Source organism: Arvicola amphibius, chromosome 10 (assembly GCF_903992535.2).
Source record: "Arvicola amphibius chromosome 10, mArvAmp1.2, whole genome shotgun sequence".
Taxonomy (NCBI): domain Eukaryota; kingdom Metazoa; phylum Chordata; class Mammalia; order Rodentia; family Cricetidae; genus Arvicola; species Arvicola amphibius.
Genome location: NC_052056.1, coordinates 37,259,683 through 37,277,525, shown reverse-complemented (window position 1 = coordinate 37,277,525; position 17,843 = coordinate 37,259,683).

Sequence of the window (17,843 nt, the reverse complement as noted above, 5' to 3'; positions counted from 1 at the left end):
ATCTATAGAACACTCCAGAACCTAAAGATCAGGGAACATTGTGGAAGAGGCGGCAGAAAGATTGTACGAGCCAGGTGATTAGAGAGTTTGCTGTGAGATTCTTTCTCTTACTTCACCCCTTTTAATGGTTGGATCCTATCCCATTGTTTGTACATATCATAGCCCACATAGCTATCCATGATAGAAATTTGTTTTTTTTTTAAATCTCCTAGCTGTTATATATAATGGCATATAAGGAATAATATACACGTTTTTATGTGAACATATACTCTCACTTCTCTGGGGTATACAGGTAAGGGTAGATTCCCTGGTAGGTTTTATGGCAATTTGGTTTATTTTTTAAGGAACAAATTAATTTTTATAGCAACTCCACCTTATAAATTCCCATAAAAATATGTGAAGGTTTCTATTTCTCCACGTCCTTACCATCACTTTTTTCCATCCCCAAACCATGTTGGTGATTTTAAAGTGGCATCATATTCTTGGTTCTGGTTTGCATTTCTTTAATGATGGATAACATCACACACTTTTCAAATGTTTGTTGCCCAGTTGTATATCTTCTTCAGAGAAATATTAGATGAAACTTCTGCCTATTTTAAAAATTGGTTGTTTATTTTTTGTTTATTTAAGCTGTATGAATGAGATCTTTACACATTCTGAATATTAAAACATTGTGCAAAATACTATTTTCATTCATTCTGTAGGTTGTGTGGAAGATATTTGATTAGTAATTAAGCATTATTTTTCTTTAGTACGTGTATTAGGTACTTTCTCATTGATGTGATAAAATAGCTGTCAGAATGAACTTATGGAATGATGGCTTTATTTCAGCTTATAGTCCAAGTGGATACATACATTTATTTCCCCTACAGCTGAAGTTAAGATGTGGTGGCAGTAGGTAGAGACATTGGTCATATTGTAGTAGCAGTTGAGAAGCATAACAAACCTGCAACTCATCTTGCTTTCTCCCTTTTATCCAATCTGGGACCCAGTGTCTGGGATTGTACTACTCATCGCTAGGGTGGGTCTTTCTGCCTCAGTTAACCTAATTGAGACATCTTCTAATGTCTCAAAGGAGATCCTAGATCCTGTCAAATATCAATCAATAATCAAGCACATCACATTTAAGCCATAACCTTTACTCTCCCATTCCCATAAGCTAATGGACACCTCATAATGTAGAATATATGCAAGCTAACTTTTAACATCTTATACTTTAATAATTTCAACATCATTGAAAAGTCAAAGTGCACTGATTCTTATAAAGCCCAAGCAATTTAAACTGTGAGCAACTATAACACCGAAAAGTATTATATATGCTCAGCATATAATGGCATAGAGTAAGCATTCAGGAAAGATCAAAGAGAACAAGGACAAACCCATCAGGACAAACACAAAATTCTGTAGCTCCATGTCTGGCATCTAGAACTCATGATAGAATCATCTGGCTTCCAAGGGGCTTGGTAATTCCAGCTCACCTCAGTATCCCTGTTAACTTTATCATATTTTTACAGCATAGAAATTTAGATAGATGAACTCTTTCTTACCCCTGGACATCTTTCTTACTTCCTGATGAAGAGCATAAGTTTGTTCTTTTATGATGCTATTCTCTAATGTCTATTGCTGTTATCTCAGCACTTACACTGTTAGCAACTTTAAATTCCCTCCTTTCCCAACCAAACAATGTGTTTTCATGTTTTATTTTTTCTCCTTTTATTTGTTCTCTCCATTGTAGATTTGGACAAAAACAGACAGCAGTTACTATGACACAACTTAAATGCTCTCCTGTCTTTACTATTCCTCTGCCAGACAGAAGTATCCATTACTTCTGCATTCAGTCTCATTCAGGTTCTCAGGATATGGATGAATATGCCCAGATTCTTTGCTGCAATGTAATATGAGTGGCTTTTAGCCCACTTCCTTGAGTTGGGCCTCCACTGTCTGTTTCTCTCAACACTTTCTTGGAATTTTGGTTTTCCAGACTCCCAACAGGATGGTCCTGTTGAGTAAGCTTTGCTTGTAGCACTTGAGGGCTTTTTTAGCCGCAAATTCCAAACTTCCACATTCCTTTTCCATGCAGGTTATAATGAGTAAAGAGGGACTTATTTTTAAATATATTACTGTGATTTTGGGTTTGTAAAATTCACCTTTAATTAGATAGTTTTTATTGTAACAATGTCAAGAGTTTTTTAATTAATAAATATGCTTATTCTATCTTAGTGTAAATACGTTTATTGTCTGTGTCTTCACTATATATATTACAGGGCTGTGTTCTTAGAATCAAAAAACATTTTTCACCAGTCTACTTAAATTGTTTTCTGTTTTCTCTGGTTATTTTTTTTTGTTGTCTTATTACTGTATCATTTCCTACTTTGTCAGAGTGATTATTAGTTAGTTTTCTGTCACTGTGAAAAACACCAAGGGAGAGTTAAAGCAAAGAGATTTACCTTAACTTATGGTTCAGAGGTGTGAGAGACCTGATGTGGTGGAGGCATGGCAACACACAGTAGGCCTGGGTGCACAGACCGGAAACAGATCATATCTCTGTTCACATGCAGGAAACAGAGAGCTCAAACTTTCGAAGACACCCATTCTCTAGCAAGTTTGTGCCTCTGAAATCTCCCAAATGGTAGCACCATTAACTTGGGACCAAGTGTTTAAATGCAGGACATTTCTCATTCGGCCTCCACAGGTGATTTTAAAGACTTTTCTTTCTCCTGTCCTCTTTGCCTTCAAGCAATATATTTTTGCATTTCTGAAATTAGCTTTACATTTTAAACATTTGCATTTAATCAGTAATATTTTTTTTCAGGTGATTGAACTATAGGCCACACACACACACACACACACACACACACACACACACACACACCAGCTAGGTGCTCTACCACTGACCTCAACCACAGACTTTACACAGGTTCAAACTGTGTGCAGCTTTTTCACATTCAGGTCTTGAACACAACAACAGTTACTTTTTAAATCTATTATTGACTTCCCCTCCAGATCCTTTTATTTTTTCTTTAGGTTTTAGCTTATTTTCAAACAAAATATGCTAACTTTTGTAATAATTAGTTTATTACACTTGTCTCCAACTTCATCAATACTTATTCTCTCCAATAATTGTAACCTTTGCTTTCCAATGACTTTACCTTTCTTATTGCTTTCTTTTCATTGTGTAATCATACCCTTACATACCCTTAATTCAGTTATGACTAGGAATGAGATGGTAGTAAGTGCTCTTTTTTTAATTGGCTGAGAATTGCATGCAAAAAATATAAGGCATTTTGATCATATTCATCACACACTCCCTCATCCAGCTGTGTTTATGCCGTACCCATGTTCCCCCTTCGACTTTTCGCCCTCTCCTATTTATTTTATGAACAATCTACTGAGTCCAGTTAATGTTTTCCGTGTGCATATGTAGTGCGGACCCCTGTAGCAGAGGCAGTCTACTGAGGACCGCACTCCTATACTGCACTCTTCACTCTCTGTTGCAGTGGTCCACTGACGACTTTTTCAAATGGAGTGGTAGCCTATGAGCTCTTTATTATGCTGGGATGTTGATTGGTTCAGTCTGTACAGGTCTTATGCAGCCAACAAGTGTTGAAAGTTTGTGGGTGCAATATCCCTGCCATGTTCAAGAAACACCTTTTCCTTTTCTGTTATTTTCTTTCTTCCTTTAATTTTTTCTTCTTTCTTTCCTTCTTTCTTTTCTGAAGATGTCTTATTTTACCTTTTTAATTGAAGGTTCATTTTGAGCCTTTTGTTAATTGACAACATCTTTTTGTAAAATATACTTAGAAATCCATCCATGCTTCCCAATCTGTATCTTTTATATTTAAATAACCCTGCCATATTTAAATAACTCTTTCATATTTCTTAAAACTTTTTATCTTTATGTTGTGTATTCTGGAAGAATTTCTTCACATAGCTTACTCTTTTACTAATCTCTCTTTGATTGTGTTCCATACAGAAACTATCCAGCTTATTGAGATTAAGAAAAAAAAAACTTTTTCTCATTTAAAGTAGTTTAAGTTAATATTTTCACAACCATCCATTTTATTGAGATTGATTTATAACACTGTTTCACCTTGAGTGAATTTATGTTGACTTTTTGTCTTTCCTTCTTTAAATTTAAAAATCTTTAATATGTTTGGTAAATTTGTTTTCCAGGCTCTTTTAAACAAGCCTTTCTTTTTCTCTTTTTTCTAATGGGATGCAATTTTCTCTACCTGGCTTCTTAGACATTTTATTCAGAACTAGGTCTCATAATGACATTTGGCATTTATTTTTGTGGTTAAGATAGCCATGCAATTTGTCATTTTGTTGTTGTGTCTATGGCTGTAGCATTCCATAGACCTGCAACCCCACTTTAGCTGTAGCCTTAGGCTGCCTTTGAACAATGTTATTTTCAGCCTCCTTTTACAAATCGACCAGCCCTTCCTAGCTCTTGGCTCCAAGCAGTAAACCTGGCTCAGGTCATCTATAATTTTGTGGGGAACACATTTTGTTCCTGTACCTTGCAAGGCCAATGGCCTCGTTCTCATTGCTTGCTTCCAAAGACAGGATCCAGCTTGCCTTTGGCTTGAACCTTCTCTCTCTCAATGCTTTGCAGGTAGGTTCTGTTTCTGATCAGCAGATATGTTAATTTATATGCATATACACACATTTAAAAATATTCACATGTATATTATAGTATATGCATATGTGGATGCTCATATATGAATATATATTTAAATAAGTAAAGACATAACTCTAAAATGTTTTTTTAGTGTGTTCTTAATGAAAGGATTTTGCAAAGCATAAATTTACATTATACATCGTTTCACTTATTAAAAATAAAATTAAAATTACACGTCTCCTTTGATGTGCTTCTTCTGTATAGAGACTCTGGTGGTAGGAGAGATTGCTATAAAATCAAGGTAATGCGCTAACCAATCCCAGTCATAATTTTCCACTATCTAAGTGACTGCTCACCTGCAATATAGCAGAAGATGTTTCCTGAAATTGTCTCCAAAGTGGTTTATTTCTGCATCCTTTACTGACCCACAGGGAATTTTATCCTGGAAGGGGGATGCCGCAGTAATAATGGCACCTGTCTACTTGGATTTTCTCTTTATGAGATATACAGCACAACAGTATTTTTTGTTCAAATCCTGCTCAATTACTTCTTTTCCTTTATCCACATGTATGTTTACACATGTACATACATTTGTGTATATGCAAATATTTAAAACCAGAACCATTATATTACTTTTTAAATTAATAAATATGTATGGATGTTCCTAGTAAGATGTGGATCCAAGCTAGTGATGTAGGAGGGTCATCTGTCTATATGTTACTTTCATTGGTTGAATAAAGAAAACTGCCTTGGCCTTTGATAGGGCAGCCCTTAGATGGATAGAGAATACAGAACTGAACTCTAGGAGAAAGAAAGCAGAGTCTTGCAGACACCATGATTCTCTGACCTGAGATGGTTATAGGCTAGAATCTTTCCTGGTAAGCCACCACCTTGTGGTGCTACATAGATTATTAGAAATGGGTTAATCAAGATGTGAGAATTCACCAATAAGAGGCTAGAAATAATGGGCCAGGCAGTGTTTAAATGAATACAGTCTCTGTGTAATTATTTTGGGTAAAGCTAGCCAGTGGCCGTGAGCTGGGTGGTGGGAAGTGGCCCATTGCTCCTTTTACAAGCTAGAATGAGAAGAAGGCAGATAAGAAAGAACCAGAAATAGGCTGCCCATTATGTAGGTGTGGATCAATAAAGCTGTAGCCTTGGGTGGTGGTGTAATGGGTGGGAATAGGGGTTAAATTTCCAAACATCATTGAGAAAGAATTATCAACACTTGAAAGATAATATTTTCTGAATTTTATATTTTACATAGTATCAAACTTCCTTCTTCATGTTTATGTTCAGTATAGGCAGCTGTCGCTCTCAGTTTTTATCAGAGAAGCCTCTCTTTGTTGTGAATGGTAGTCAATTTAGACGTGAGGTTGTACAAGGTGCTATGAATAAGATATGTATGAGTGCTCAACCCTGAATATGACATTTATATCATCCCCTCTAAGGCTAAGGGAACATTGCAGAATAACAGACAAAAAAAAATTTCAAGAGCCGAGGAGAAGGTAAGATGATGGGAAGATAGGTGTAAAGTACTATTTTCTGGGTAAGACAGGTGTGAAATACCATCATCTTGTATTACAGTTACAAACTTACAGCATCTACAGATGCCTCCATTGGATCTGCACAAGAATGGGTCCCTCAACAGTTAGCATGGGTGGGGGGGGGGGACTCAGAAAACCTTACCCTTCACTGCAAAATTGTTTATTATTGATAGATTAATGAAGACGAAGCATCATTGTCTGTAGTTGTATACCACTGGTGACCCCAGCAGGCTTCAGTGGACAGAGAGTTCTAAATGAATAATCATATAGCTAGCCTTGGTTAAACTATACATGCAACAAAACAAAACTAATAGCAATGATTCTAGAAAAGGGACTGGCAGAGGAGAGGGATGGGAGGGAGATAAAAAAGAGTTGGGGACAGAATCATTAAAATGCACACACACACACACCACACACACACACACATGAAATTGTCAAAGAACAAAATTAATGTAAAAATTTATATTTTGAGAATTTTGCATAGGTGATTGGCGACAATTTGTATATTTGTGTTACAGAATATTAGCATGAAAATTTCATGCTAAAACTAGAATTCAAAGCTTAAGGAGATAAAAAAAATCAAACTGGCAGATGTTAGCTGCTGGGTATAAGAGAGACAGTTTTATGTAAGAAGATAGTTTCTGATAAATTGGTCACTTTCCTACTCTCAAGCAGAAGATTATGCATCTAAGAATATCTGGGCAACATAAATTGGTCTGGAAGGATAAAAATAATAGGCACAAAGTAGGGCCTGGGAGTGAGCCTGGGAAAAGTTGGGGGCAATGCATAGTATCAAAACACACCATGTGAAACTCTCAAGGAACTAACTTAAAAAATTCTTATAAAGATTGTTACACATGTGCACAGGCTTAGTGGATGGTGGGAAAAGATGTGACTCTAGTAAAAAAGAAGAGAGAAGAACTTGTAGCATCAAGAAAAGAGATACATATAGGACAGCACCTAAGATAACAGGGTATATAAAAGTTCCTTTGCTCATCTTTGTTTGTTCCTAGTCCCACTTTTTACTTTTTCCTTGTGCTCAGTTTTTTTCATACTCTACTTAAGAGACACTAGTGAAGGCATAATGATCTCTTGACCATATGATAAACCTCCCAGCCCATAATAGAATACTGACCTGGAACGTATTGTTTACTTCACAGATGTTGGTCAAACAGGTAAAATTTAATGAAAGAACAGGTGAAAGCGAAACAGGTTGACAGGGATCAGTGGGTAAATGTACTTATCATCATGTTTGTTTGTTTGATTCCTGGGACCTTCATAATGGAAGATGATAATCCACTCTACAAGGTATCCACAGACAGGCAGAGAGGCAGACAGACAGACAGATACCACTAAATAAGTAAATAGATGAATAAATAGGTCATAGATAGATAGATAGATAGATAGATAGATAGATAGATAGATAGATAGATAGATAGATTTCAAAGAGTCAATGTAATTGGTGACCAGGAAGCTTCCATCAATCTTTCCAGAGACACTAACACAGTGAAGTTACTTTTCTCAGTTGCTCCCATCTGTTTTCCTCTCCTGATACTTTCTTTCTCTTCACATCCCCTTTGCAGTGACATTTTTTTGAAGGATACCTTTATTTTCAGTGTCTCCAACATCTCCCATTCTCCACTTCCTATTTCCTCTCAGATTCATTTCCTAATTCACTGTCACTGTTCACAACCACTCAGTGTCCCTCTTCTCTGGACCACTGACAATCTCCCCCTTTTTAAATGCAGACCTCACCCTCTGGGACCTGTAATGGTGACCATATGATTCTTCTTGGCGTACTTCACTTAGCTTCCAGTTCCAAATCATTTAAGGCTTTTCTGCCCATGCTAGAACCCCTCAATAGCTTCTTCTCTTCTCCAATTTCTTTATCTTAGAGTATTTCACTATTACTATAGGTCCTCTTCTCTTCTCCATTTATTTTAATCTCTAAGTCATCTCATTGAGACCTAGGATTTAGAATATCATCTATGTGACAAAATCTTCTGAATTTTTATTGATGAACCAGTCTTAACTCCAGAATCTTGGTTCCTGTTTACACCTACCTACATGCCAGCTCCAGCTGGAAATCTAGTGGACACCTTAAAGCCAACATGTCTACTGTTGATTGTAATAGTTTTCCTTCTCATTTGTGTACTATTTGCAACTATTTGCAACTTTTGTTATGGTTGATAGTCTTTCAAGACACTTAAATTAATACTTTAGGTTTTCTCTTAGCCCTTTCTTCTCATATACTATAGCTATCTCTCATGAAATCCTATTGGTATAGACTTCAGCTCATGCATAGTATTGAGACTGGGGAGGCAAGGATTAGGTGTGACTGAACTGAAGAAGACCTCAGCTGTGTCTCATGAGTTGTGTCTCTGGTGGTGAGGCACAGAGTTGAAAGTGAGGCAACTGAAGAACTGGTTGCTGTGTCCCTTGGTGTTTTCAACACCTCTTTGTGGTTAAAGAAACTGACGATACAGCTAGTATCTTCCCATTGCCCCAGAAGCTAAGGAAGTAGGGCACTTTCCCACACAGACATACTAACAGGTCCTACATTCTCAAGAGACTCCAACTTCATTATATCATTTTCATTGTGGTTTTGATCCCATTCCCAAGGTTCTTAAGAGGATCATGGGAAGAAATACTCTAAAAGGGAAAGTCAGTCTGCTTTGGTTTGGGAGAAAAAGATGGGTCACATTAGCTCGATGAATATGCCACTCACCTCGTAAATATTCATAAGAACTTCTTTAAAATGTATAAAAACAGAACCCAATTGGATTGTTACCCCTTGTCCTTTGGATAAGCCTGCTGCAATACTTTCTCTTTGAGGTCTACTGTCACTCTGCTTTCCTTCACTTCTGTTTAAGAGTGTGTCTCTTGGATCAATTCTTTCTTTTTGTCCTTCAAGAAAAGCAGAACTGAGAGAAAAATATCACCTTGTAATAGCAATATAGGTAGACAGTCTCTTGCTATGTGGACCAAGCTAGCCTCAAACTATAGAGATCCATCAGCCTTGACCTCCTGTGAGAATCAAGTGTAATGACTTTTTGGTCACATATTTTTATATTTTAATTATTTTTTGAGATTATAATATAATTATACTCCTTTCCCTTTCCTACTGTCATACCCTCTCATGTTCCCTTCTCTGCTGTCTTTCAAATATACAGCCTCTTTTTCATTAATTGTTGTTCCATGTGTGTGCATATATATATATATATGCACACGCATGTGTATACATATATATTACTAAATATATATACAAACTACTCAGTCTGTGTAATGTTACTTGTATGCATATGCTTTCAGGGATGATTTATATACAACTACTCAGTTTGTGTAATGTTACTTGCATGCATATGTTTCCAGGACTGACCGTTTAGTATTAGATAACCAATTGGTGTACTCTTTCCTGGGGAAGTAATTTCTTCTGCTCTCATTGTTCTTCAGTTGCTTGAGGTTCTTTGTGTAGGCCTGAGGGCATGGGCTTTCCCCCATTTGTTTAGCATGGCTATTGGTACTGCTCTTGTTCTAGTCATACTCAGGCATAGAAAATCACAACCAATTAAAACTGCATAGTTATGGGCCCAGTCGCAACTCAGACATCTACTTTAGAATACCTCATCCCCATCCTCCTGATACTCCTTAAACCAGTTGTCTTTTATTTTTGTGGAGTACTTATCATCCTCTCATATGGATTAGTTGCTCATAGTCCTTTAACATGCTATAATTTTCACATAATATATTAGCTATGCGTAGTTTCCTTTCTCTCCCTCTAGAAGATAATTGAGTGTGTGGTATTCAACATGCATCTGATGATAATATCGGCTATCTGATGCACTAAGCGACACAGTGATGATTTCTAAAACCTAACTTAGTAAAGACGTCTAAATACGGGAATTTGTCAAAATTATCTGAAATTTATTAGTCACAACATTTTACATCTTTTCACTTATAATAGTATTTTTTCCTCATGTAAAGATGATATATTCTATACCCTCTCAGTATGTTAATTGTTTATATTGTCAAATCACCCTTACTATTATTTAGTAGACTGATTTTCATTACATAAAGAGTATTATGGGCCCCAAAATATGAACATTTGAGATATTTTTAGTTGAACTCATGCCTGTAATTCCAGCATCTGGAAGGTGAAGCCAGGAAAGACAGGAACAGCAGGCCAGCCTGAGTTACAAAGTGAGTTCCAGGCCTTTCTGCCTGGCCTTAGACCCAGTTTTAAAGCTAAGAAAAAGCTTTAAGGTAAAACTAACTAAAATAACTTTCTTCAAATCTTTCTCCACAAAACATCTATTAATCTTTGAAAGTCAAATAAATAAAAATAAATAAATAAACTTAGCTTTAAATTTTTGATGCTATATTTTGTAAATCTTAAAACTGGACAATTTAAAGCTGGCATCTCATAAATTTGAGAGATCTTACTTGTGTACAAGCATGCACTCCTGTGTGCACGATCACAATCTGTGTCCGTGTGAAGAGTCAATGGCTCAGACATTTTTGCATGATTGGCTTAAGAAAAAGACAAAGCCCAATTCTGGAAGTGTGGAAGGAGAAGGAAGAGGATCAGGAGGCGGGGCAGGAGGCGGGGCAAGAGGCAGAGCAAGAGGTGGAGCAGGAGGCAGATCAGGAGGCGGGGCAGGAGGCAGAGCAGGAGGCGCAGCAGGTTGAGATCAGAAGTTGGGGTTGTGTGAATGGGGCAGTACTGAACAAGAAAAGTGCTGTATGGACAAGTCAGACAGAAGCAGAAGCGGATCAGTAATCTCCAGTGTACTTTTGAGTGAGAGGAGATGAAGAACAAACCCAGAGATTCTCCTCCATCCAGGGACAGCGATGTGTGTGCCACATGTGTGATCACAAAGAAAGAAAGGTGCAGCCAGTCTGTAAAGGATTAACGACTAGATTCACTTGGCTTCTTTCCTTTTAAAAGAAAATTTGACATAACACAGATGCCAGTGCATAGGAAAGAATACATGACAGAATCAGCACTCAATATTTTCAAGTGGTTAGACATCCTCCTCATTTTCATTTATGGTAGTTTTGTAGCTAAAGACAGAAAATGTAGGTCAGGACAGAAGAGTTCTTGCAACAGTACCTTCCTTTCTTATCACTCCAGAAGCAATTATCTCTAGTGGAAAACCTGCCACTTTCCTCCCTGGGGAAGGTTTCATAAAACTCATGTATTACCTCACTTCACATTCCCTAGAAAACAAAGGAACTTTGTTTCCCGAATAGGCTGCTTCTGTCTTGTAGCAAGCCTGCACCTCCTAAATTTCCCCAAACAACTCCACCAACTGGAAACCAAATGTTCAAGCATTAACAAGTGGGGCGGAGTGAGAAACCACTTGTCTGCCACTTCTAACACTTTTCTGTCCCCTTTCTCGCATTCTTTCTTCCTTCCCTCCTTCCTCCCTTACCTTCCTTCCTCTCTCCCTCCCTTCTTCCCTCCCTTCCGTCCTTCCTTCCTTTCTTCCTCCCTTCTCTCCCTTTCTCCTGAAGGAGATTGAGGCAAACTTAGCCCAATCTGAATGACAGGGACTGGTTGCTTTAAGTGGGACTGCTTGCCTAGGATTGCTTCCCACGTCTAGGACTTCACAACTATTGCAAAGTCCCAATAGGCAGCTGGAAGGAAAGATGTGCTGAAAGGAGGACATTAGAGGTGGACCAATAAGGAAGAAGTTAACGAGCTCAGGAAAGATGATGATGCCCAGTCCAAAGACCTCAATAGATGCCCAGTTCTGGGATCCCTTCCATATTAATGGGAGCTGTTTGTAATAAAAGAGGTTCTATCCATCCATCATCCATCCATCCACCCATCTATCCATCCATCCATCTATCTCTATCTATCATCTATCTATCATCTGTATTCTATCTCTTTCCTACTTCCTTTCTTAAGATTACAGGCACATGCAGGTCTTTATGTGGTGCTGGGGAGTTGAACTTCGGTCCTTCGGTGTGAAAGAGAAGCATTTCACTGGCAGAGTCCTCTCCCCACTTCCACATTATCTCACAGTTTTCCTTCAAGTTTTGGTTGCTTGGTTTTTATTTTTTTCCTGCTTTTATGACATATTGCTTTGTTTCAAAGTTACATCTTCCTGAGTATCAAGATAAATGACTCATGTAAATAGTTTTCCTCTGAAGTCTCTGTTCCCTCTGGTCCTTTCACCAGACTGTTGTATTTGTGTTATCGCCCCTCTTCCATCCTGGAGATTTTCCTTGAATGTGTGGTCTATTTGTTACTTTCTGTTGCTCTGACAAAATAGCCATGACCAAAAGTGACTTATAAAAGGCTTTATTTGGATGAATGGTTCCAGAGGGAAGATCCATAAAGTCAGGGAGGCATGACATCAAGAATAGGAAGCTGAGAGATTACACCTTCATCTACATACAGGAAACAGAGAACTGGAACTAACAGTAGTATTACAGAGAGTCCCCCCAGAGATGACCACTGAAACACAGTTTATAGCTAATTGAAAGTCTTTATTTGCTGGGCAGTGGTGGTGCATGCCTATAATCCCAGCATTTGGGAGGCAGAGGTATGCATATCTCAGTGAGTTCAAGGTCTGGTCTACAAAACTAGTTCCAGGACAGTCAGGACTGTTACACAAAGCAACCCTGTCTTGAACCCCATCCCACAAAAAGTCTTTATTTTAGTTTCCTGAGACTGTATTCAGGTATTCTGGACCTAAGTGTAGCCCTCAACACTTAGACCAAGGGTTTTTTCAAGGCAAAAACACACATCTTGCTATCTTGCTAAGCAACTGCAGGAGGAAGTTTGTATAAGCAGTTTAACAGATGCCAAGTTAGCTGGAACATCTTGACCTTAGGCCCCAGAATAGAGTTACCAATTTTTCCACCTGATTCCCACCAATGAGATCAAATTCTAGTTAAACTTAAAATGCTCTCAACAAGAAGAAGTGGAGTTACCTTAGTACTGTCTAGACATGTCACAATAGGGTAAGGGTATGTACACTTAAAGCTCACCCCTAATGATATACTTCCTCCAGCAAGGCTTCACCATCACACCAAACAATGTCTTCAAATGGAAACAGGTGTTCAAATCCTAAAGTCTGTGGGGAACACATTCTCATTCAAATTAATGAGAACTTTGTCTTCTAGAAGAAAAAGAAACTAGACAGATGCATGGAGTTCTGCTTGCATGGATATGGCATGCAAGTTGGAGAACTTTATTAAAAGCAACTAATTCAAGATTGGAATTTTCTGCACATAACCTACAAATGTTGATGTGCATAAATCAATTTTTTTTGGTTCCTCTAGCTTTTGTTCTCCAGGCTATAAGCTTCACTGCTAGTAGTTAGAAGGGAAAGTGGAGAAAACAAAGGAATCTCAGTAGTTTCTGTGTTTGATGCTTCTGTGTCTGACTCTATCTCAGAAACAAATTTCTTACAGTTGTAGGTCAACAAATCCCTCTCCCTGACCAGGAGAGGGTGGGCACCTGCATCCTTATTTTCCGGTCTTTGCTTGACCTCCACCTATGGTGCTTACTCATGCTCCTGATTGTTGATCTTTCTTGAAGCCCAGTAAAGATGATTTACTTCTTCTCAATGAATTCTACCTATCTCTGTCAAATGCTGGGACCTACATCTGAGCACCCTTTCTAATATTTTCGTAGTTACTCAGTCTTCTTTTATATGCTACAATTTACAACATTGTGTGCCTTTTTTATTTACTAAATATGATGCAGTTCTTTAACATTTAGATGTGATTTCCAACAGATAAGGTTCTAGAGAAGCCTCTGCTCACCTTCTTGAAACTGGAAATCAAAGGGACTAGTTTGTAAATAGAATAAATACAAAAAACGTAGTACTTAGGGGAAAGTATATGAACTTAAGAGTGATCTGAAATTCAGCATTAAGAAAAATGCTGTAAACTTGGATGGTTACAAAGAGCACACAACTAACTGTTCGTCGCAGGGTTGTCACCTGACATTTCGTCACTCAGCCTCAGTAGCTGATGTCACCTTGGAGTTTCCCGCCATCATGTCTCCATCTATTTCAACTTCCTGTCACAAACGCTTCACTATTCCCCTTATTATAGAAAAAAGAGGGTCCCTTTCCACCTGGTCCTGGATTTCATCTTCTGTAGTACTCTTATAGCCTTCTAAAAAATTGTTTGCTCATTCTACTTACGTCTTTCTCTGCCACCATTTCTTATCAGTATTTTAAATTCAAGGTGTTTTGTTTTGCTTTAAGAAAATAACAGACCATTTCATTGTGTTACAAAGTCAGTTTATCTTCTTTCCTGTGCTCATTCTTTGCACTTCCTCATCTCTCACTGCTCAGTCTGCTTCCATGCTTAGAACCCTGTAAGACTAAGTAATTTATAAATAACAAGACTTTGCTTTCTTGTAGTTCTGGAGCTTGAAAGCACAAGATAGAGCTGCCTCTGTATCTGGAAGGACTATTTCTCATAAGTAGTTCCTTTCGTACAGTCAGGAGAAGGGAGGAAATTACATCCAGTTCCTCCAGTTCTTTTTTAAGATCCCTAAATATATTCATAAGAACCCTGTCAACAATGTTTAATCTGCTTTTTAATACTCTCACAGTGGCCACTATGTTGCAAAACATGAAATTTGAAGAGTAACAAAATCAGAGCAGTTTTATCAGGTAAGCTTGAACAAAACTTCCATGAACTTAACGGATTATGGACAAGAAGCATTCATTTCTCAGAGCTGTGAAATCAAGGTATTCACAGATTTTGTGTCTAGGGAGATGGAGTCTTCTTGCTGTTTCCTCCCTTGTAGAAGTAGCACATAAGTTTCCTTGGGCCTTGAAGAACAGCATTAATCCTATTCAAGAGAACTTTTGTCCTCAAGATCTGGTCATTTTCCAAAGGCCCTGCCTCTCAATACTATGATCTCTAGGATTAGGATTTCAATGTATTGATTTAGGGAATGTTCATATCCAGATAATAGCCCATCTTCTCCACGAGACTAAGTACTTAATTAGTTTCCTTTAAGTACTTACTACAGGTTATACACAGTGACTAAATTGTGAAGATCACATAAAATAAATTGTTAGGTCTCAATTTTAAGCCCCTTGACATCAATGAACTCCTTTATTCTTTATGAAAATGAACCTGAACACACAGTTATTGCTGCCTACAATAAAAAGAAATGGTATTTATGATCTGAAACAACTGTGAGAAGTAAGTAGGGAATTGTTTTAGGTCAACTGCTTCAAAGGCTAACTACAATCTCTCCTAAGAGACTGCACTTGGATCTCTCTCTTAAATACAGGTAGGTCAAAATTTTTCAGCACAGTCACAATTGTAAATTCTCAAAGAAAAGAGCTAACAATTTTCAGAAGGTGTAGACTGATTACTTTTTTTCATTTTAATTTTTCATTCAGAAAGAACATTCTAGTGATGTCATCAGCTTCCATCATATTTTTTTTCAAAAGGTAAGCATTCACAAGAGAGGATCTTGGGGATCAACAGACTTCTATTCAGTTAGACTGTATTTGGGGTCACCACCCGAAGACCAGGACTAACATAAGCAGTATGTAGGGCTAGAAATGTCAACATTAACTAAGACGCCACACCACTGGCAATTGTTTTACAGGCTTGTTTTTTTTTTTTTCTCTGACAGGGTGGGTGGACATATGCAACAACTGGAAGCAGGAAACTGTGCACACCACGAGTCCAGAGCACTCTAACTGGCAGAATTCTTTGACGTTTCTATTTCTGAAAGATTACAAGTTTTCAAGTGGTTCTCAGAGCATGGTAAGACGGAAAGAAAACTGGGTGGAAGATAGTGACTGAGCAGACAATAACTCAGAAGACTAGCTGTAAAATATTTTTAAGGTGGAAAAACCTTGCTAGCACGTCCCAAACAGGCCAAATTCATGTTCGCTGATGCAGTTGTTTCCAACCAAGTCAGTGCGCTATGGAAGCAGGACATCCAACACTTTGGTAATAGGTCCAGGGAAAGAATGTGCGACTGCAGAGGAGCCAGATATCTTGGTAGAGCATGACAGTATTTCCCTAATCACCACTGTGCATGGAGATATAAGAGGTGCCTGGGTTTTGTTGTTTTGTTTTTCCTTTATTTTTTTTTTTTAAAAATCTCAAATGGAGGAAAAATTAACATTGCTCAATTAACATAGATGTCAGTTCATTTAAACAGGTATGTATTTGACTTATTTTTGAAGGATCGTGGATGTTTTAGTTGGGTATTTAGGATTGTAGATACTGTTCAAATGTAGAACATTTAAAGGAGCAAGACCCTGATGTTCATTAAATTAGAGATAAATGACAGAAGTATACCACAGGAAAGACTAATTGTCATGAAAGTATTATGTGATTTTTTTTTTCTAAACAGGGTTTATCTGTGTCACAACTCTAGCTGTCCTGGAACTAGGTCTTGTAGACCAGGCTGGCCTTGAACTCACAGAGATCCGCCTACCCCTGCCTTCCAGGTGCTGAGATTAAAGGTGTGTGCTACCACTGCCCGGCTAGTATTATGTGATTTTGAGGTAACATTAAAGTTCATTTGCAAAATCTCTATTTTGATTTGTCTGAGGTTCCCTTGAAAGTTTCTATGGGAATGAAGATATGGAAACATAGGCAGAAAATCTAGTCTGCTAATACAGTGTGAGGAGAGAGTGATGTTTATAATGGAAAAACCCTATAATTTCACATATCTTTTATTTAGGAATACCTTTGTCTTTGTCTTTAGGCAGTCCCTTTTAAACCATCATAGACGATTCTAGGGAACCAGAGGAACAATGGTCAGTGCCCCAACTAGCCCTACTTCCTTGGTTATCTGATTTGTGGAAGAAAGTTCAAAGGCATCACCTCTTCTTGAGAGTTGACCCATGCCAAGTAAAAGAAACTATCCATATTAGGAAAGGGAGAACTGTTAGAAAGTCCAAGTTAAATGTGATTCTCTTTAGATTTCTCCAGGTTCCCATGTGTGCCTATACATGCTTGATTAGAAAAAGAAACGACATCCCTGGTTTCATCTGGCTTAATTTGCTGCACTTAAGTATCATTTTTCTTCTCTGTGTGATTGCACTCTGGCCAGGTGCCAGTGACTTCACAAGTGGAAAGTTTCAGCCTTACACTCTGTCTTTGTGAAATAGTCCAGAGATTTCTGAAATATTTTTGTGTATTTTAGGAAAAAGTCACACGAAATAAAACAAAAGAAAAAAATCTATTAATAACTCAAATTGAAATGCAATGTGGAGAATATAGTATTTCAGCGAATATTGTCTCTATGCCAAAGTTGGCACTCAATGTCTCTCTGTATGTATAGTGTGTCATCCACTTCTAAGAGCAGATATTACACAAAGGGCACACATGGAATTTGTTTATTAATTGTATATGCAAGTCAACTGAGTATTTGGGTTGGTTATTTTTGTCAAGTAGACATAATCTAAAGTCAAATGATAAGAGGAGCCTCACTGAGAAAATGCCCCCCATAGATTAGCCCATAGGTAAGTTTGTGCTACAAGGACAAGTCTGTGAGGGCATTTTCTTGACCAGTGATCAAAGCTGGAGGGCCCTGTTCAACCGGGGTGGTGCCACTGAGTAGTACGGTGATGACGGGTAGTCCTGGGTAGTGTTGAGCAAGCCATGGAAAGCAAGTCATTAAACAACATCCCTCCATGGCTTCTACTTGATTTCTTTATTCT